A 5200-nucleotide genomic window follows, 5' to 3' on the forward strand; every position below is an offset into this window, starting at 1 on the left:
AATAAAACATAAACAGATATTTCCAAGCGACAGGGTTGCCAAATACCAAGATATTTTCCCAAATTTCACCAATGAATGCTGTAAAAAGTCTCTCTTAGTGACCTTTAGGGTTTCTCCAAAGTGAAAAGCAGACCTATACGGCTGCCCACCCAAATCACCCCCCCAAAAAATGCACATCATTAAAATAACTTTAAAACATAAATTGTTGTTGTTCAGTTGCACGGTCAAGTCCTACTCTTCGCAACCGCGTGGACCACATCACACCAAGCCCTCCTGTCTTCTGTCGTACTCCAGAGTTTGCTCAATTTCATGTTCGTTGCCTCGATAACACTGTCCAACCATCTCATCCTTTGCCGTCCTCGTCTTCTTTGACTTTCAATCTTTCCCAGCATCAGGGTCTTCTCCAGAGAGTGATCCCTTCTCATTTGGTGGCCAAAGTAGCTGAGCTTCAGCTTCAGGATCTGGCCTTCCAGGGAACAGTCAAGGTTGATTTCTTTTAGGATTGACCGATTTGATCTCCTTGCAGTCCAGGGGACTCTCAAGAGTCTTCTCCACCACCATAATTCAAAAGCATCTATTCTTTGGCGCTCGGCCTTCCTTCTAGTCCAACTCTGACAGCCATACAGTACTACTGGGAATACCATTGCTTTGACATAACATAACATAAGTTAAAGCAAATCAAAAGAAGCTTTTAAGGAGGAAGGGAAGGCACATCTTGGGAGAGGCCCCTCTGGGACTGATCTGAGATTTTTCATTCACACGTACAAACCCAACAATCAGTGCTACAGCCTACAAGTGAACAAGCTCGCATGTGTGAAACAGACCTCTGATTTGGTTGTAATATATGCTGCCTGCACGGCATACACGGAACAATGAATTCTTTTAAGAGATGGAGTATAAACATGGAGCCTTTCCTTAAAGCAAAGGTTACTGACAGTTAATGGATATTTTTATTCTCCCTCCAGGGCTGGGGGCACTCTCAAAATGCACATGGCTCTCTGGAGACCACCTTGTAAGAGCGTCCCTGGTTTTTTTCGGTCTACAGCTCAGACTGCTAATGCAAAAGGAACGACGGAAAATCACAGGCAGAGGAGAAAAAGAGAGACCGACAGAGAAAGACGGAGAGGCGGGGCTGGCAAATAAGTCTCTCGAAATCGTAGATGAGTGTCCTGTGCTATGGTTTTGCCCCTCAGGATGGAGATTAAAAGCTTGAATCACTCTTCTGTTGCTGCCGCTGCCGCTAGAATGTTAGGCCCGGGTCCAAAACGCAACCCAATCAAAATACATATAGCATCAGGCAAGTCACTGCCTCTTATGTATCAGGTTTCGCGAGGGTATCCAGTGTATTTCCTCTTTTCTGTCAACAAACCTTTCATTTCTTGGTCATCTAGTTTTAATATCTTTACCCTGCATTTTTATACGCTCACACTGCAGGTACATCTGCTCACTCCAAGACAATGGTAGGGTGTCACCGTGGCTTCTCATTTCCAGATATTCTGGTGTTTCCTTCTCAAGGGCCTAGGGATGCCAGCCTCCAGGTGGGACCTGGGGATCCCCTGGAATTTCAGCTCATCTCCAGATGACAGAGATCAGTTCCCCTGGAGAAAATGGATGCTTTGGAGGGTGGACTCTAAGGCATTGCACCCCACTGAGGTCTTTGTGCTCCCCTGCCTCTGTTCCCAAATCTCCAGGAGTTTCCCAACCAGGAACTGGCAACCCTACCCACCATCCCCAGTCAGTAGCCAGGGGAACCTGGTAACCCTACAAGAGCCTCTGTGTAACTCCGGTGGGGCATGTTGGTGAGATTTCCACTTGGATCTGCCATTACTCAAGAACAAACAAATTTATGCAGCAGCCAAATCGCTCGCTCACAACTTTAATGCCAGGAGCTCACAAAGTAGGATTTTTGCTCACAAGACCCCACTGCTTAGAGGGAACATTGCTACCCACTATCCCCAGCCAGTAGCCAGGGGGGACCTGGTAACCCTACAAGGGCCTCTGTGTAACTCCGGTGGGGCCTCTTGGTGAGATTTCCACTTGGATCTGCCATTTTTTACAGTAGCGGCCATCCAAATGACTGAATGGAACCTCCATGTTCAGAGGCAGCAACCCTCTGAGTGTTAGTGCTGAGGGACAATGATGAGGAGGTAGGGTTGCCATCTCTAGGTTGGGGGATTCCTGGAGATTTGGGGGTTGAGCCTGAAGAGGGTGGGTTTTGGGGAGGGGAGGGACTTCAGTGGGACACCATGCCATAGAGTCCACCTTCCAATGAGGCCATTTGCTCCAGGTGAGCTAATCTCTATTGCCTGGAGATCAACTCTCCCTGGCAGTCTTCAAGCAGTGGCTGCATCAACACCTGTCAGGGATGTTCTAGGCTGATCCTGCATTGAACAGGGGGTTGGACTAGAAGACCTGTACGGCCCCTTCCAACTCTGTGATTCTATGATACTCCGTGCTTCTAAGGGACGATACTGCCAAATTCTGACCCCATCTTCCAAACTTGGATGTTTGTTGCTTTTGTTGAGGGTAAAATATTCGTCATACTCTTCCACTCCCTGGGAACCTTTTGACACTCGCTTCTGAATACAGAGCTCTAGTAGTAACAGTAACTATAAATAACAACAACAACAACAACAACAATAATAATAACAACAGCGTTCTGTGCACCTTGGCATTTAGTCATGCCGGCCACATGACCACAGAAACGTCTTTGGACAGTGCTGGCTCTTCGGCTTGGAAACAGAGATGACCACCACCCCCTAGAGTCAGACTAAACTGGCTTTTAAGAACATAAGAACATAAGAGACGCCAATGTTGGATCAGGCCAAAGGCCCATCCAGTCCAACACTCTATGTCACACAGTGGCCAGAAATACCAGTGCCATCAGGAGGTCCACCAGTGAGGCCAGGACATTAGAAGCCCTCCCACTGATTTGGGCAAGGGAAACCTTTACCTTTAATACTAACAGTAATACTAGCCCAACTTGTAAGACAATTGTAGGGGTTACAGTGATAATTTAAAAGTCTGAGGATATATCACTGGCAACCAAGATCAAATTAATTAATGCCATAGTATTCCCCATTACTATGTATGAACGTGAAGGCTGGACAATGAAGAAAGTGGACAGGAAGAAAGTTGATTCAATTTGTAAAGTCGTGTTGGAGGAGAGTTTTACAGTTGAGCAGTGGAACAGTCTGCCTCGGGAGGTGGTGGATGCTCCACTGGACGTTCTCAAGCAGAGGCTGGATGACCATCTTTAGGGTATGTTGTAGGTATGTAGGGCTATCTTTTGGCTATGCTCCTGCAGAGTACAGGGGGTTGGACTAGATGACCTCCAAGATACCTTCCAACTCTAACATTCTATGATTCTATGATCCCGCAGCCTGCCCAAAAGACAAGGAAATGGGTTCTTGGTCAAACCAAAAGTGAACAAAGGTGGCAAATGGGGTTCAATATGGCCAAGCGCAAAGTGATGCAGATTGGAGCCAAAAATCCTAAATACAAGTACACATTGATGGGGTCCGAACTGGCAGAGACTGACCAAGAGAGAGATCTTGGAGTCGTAGTAGATAACTCAATGAAAACGTCGAGACAGCGTGCAACTGCAATAAAAAAGGCCAACGCTACGCTGGGGATTATTAGGAAGGGAACTGAAAACAAATCAGCCAGTATCATAATGCCCCTGTATAAATGGGATAGCAATGGGATGCCCCATTATAAAGATCTTGCCACAGTATCGCGATGGATCGGTACCACTGAATCGGGCTCTTGGGTAATATCTATAGGTCACCATCTTGATTCGATCTGAATGATGAACATCACTGAGCACTTTATTATTGTTAATTATGGTTGTTTTTATTCTGTTTTAATGATTTATATCGGCACATGGTTGCCCTTGTTTGTGAGCTGCCCGGAGCCCATTCGCAGGGAGGGTGGGATAGAGATGCAACAAATAAATAAATAAATAAAATTGACGGTGCGACCTCATTTGAAGTACTGTGTACAGTTCTGGTCACCACACCTCAAAAAGGATATTATAGCATTGGGAAAAGTGCCGAAAAGGGCCACTAGAATGATTTATTTATTTATTTATTTCCATTTCTATCCCGCCTTGCCACAGGGTTGGCTCAAGGCAGCTAACATCATTAAAACACTTTAAAAAATGGAATATACAAACAAAGCCTTAGCTGCTAACAGTACTAGTGAAAATGATGGCCATAACAAGTCGATGTTTCATGCGTCCGGTGGCGCATTCGTCAGTGGCGCATTTGCCAGTGGCCCACACATCAGCGGCGGCCCCTAATCAAAAGCCTGGTGGAAGAGCTCCGTTTTGCAGGCCCTGCGGAACTGTAAAAGGTCCTGCAGGGCCCTGACGTTATCTGGGAGCTCATTACAGCAGCATGGAGCCGCCGCTGAAAAGGCCCTGGCTCTAGTAGCAGCCAACTTGACATCTCTCGGGCCCGGAAGAGTCAGGCAATTCTGTGTTCCTGACCTCAGTGCTCAGAGGGAAAGATGGTCCCTCAAGTAGGCAGGCCCTGGCCATGAACATATAGGGCTTTAAAGGTCAGAACCAGCACCTTGAAACAGATCCGGTACGCTATTGGCAGCCAGTGCAGTGCCTTCAGCACAGGCTGGATGTGGTCTCGTATAGAGAGGCCCATCAACAGCCTGGCCGCCACATTTTGCACTAGCTGCAGCTTCCGGATCTGAGACAAGGGCAGCCCCATGTAGATAGTGTTGCAGTGGTCTAATCTCCAGGTGACCATAGCATGGATCATTGTTGCCAGGTCATTGCGTTCGAGGAAGGGAACCAACTGTCTAATCAGTCGAAGATGGTAAAATGCTGCCTTGGCAGTGGCTGCTACGTGGGCCTCCATTGTTGAGGCGGCATCCAGGAGCACTCCTAAGCTCCAAACCCTCAGCGCTGGCACCAATGGTGCCCCGTCGAAGGTCGGGAATGGGGTCCCTACCCCCAATCTGCTCCACCTCAGGCACAGGACATCCATCTTCATTGGATTCAGTTTAAGTCGGCTCAGTCTAAGCCAGCCCGCCACGTCACAAAGCGCCCACTCCAGATATAGCTGGGTGTCATCTGCATATTGATGGCACCCTAGCCTATGGCGCCGGGTAATCTGGGTGAGGGGGTGCATGTAGATGTTAAATAACATTGTGACAGTACTGCCCCTTGAGGAACCCTGCA

This window comes from Gekko japonicus, unplaced genomic scaffold (assembly GCF_001447785.1).
Source record: "Gekko japonicus isolate JY-2015 unplaced genomic scaffold, Gekko_japonicus_V1.1 scaffold1867, whole genome shotgun sequence".
NCBI classification, from domain to species: domain Eukaryota; kingdom Metazoa; phylum Chordata; class Lepidosauria; order Squamata; family Gekkonidae; genus Gekko; species Gekko japonicus.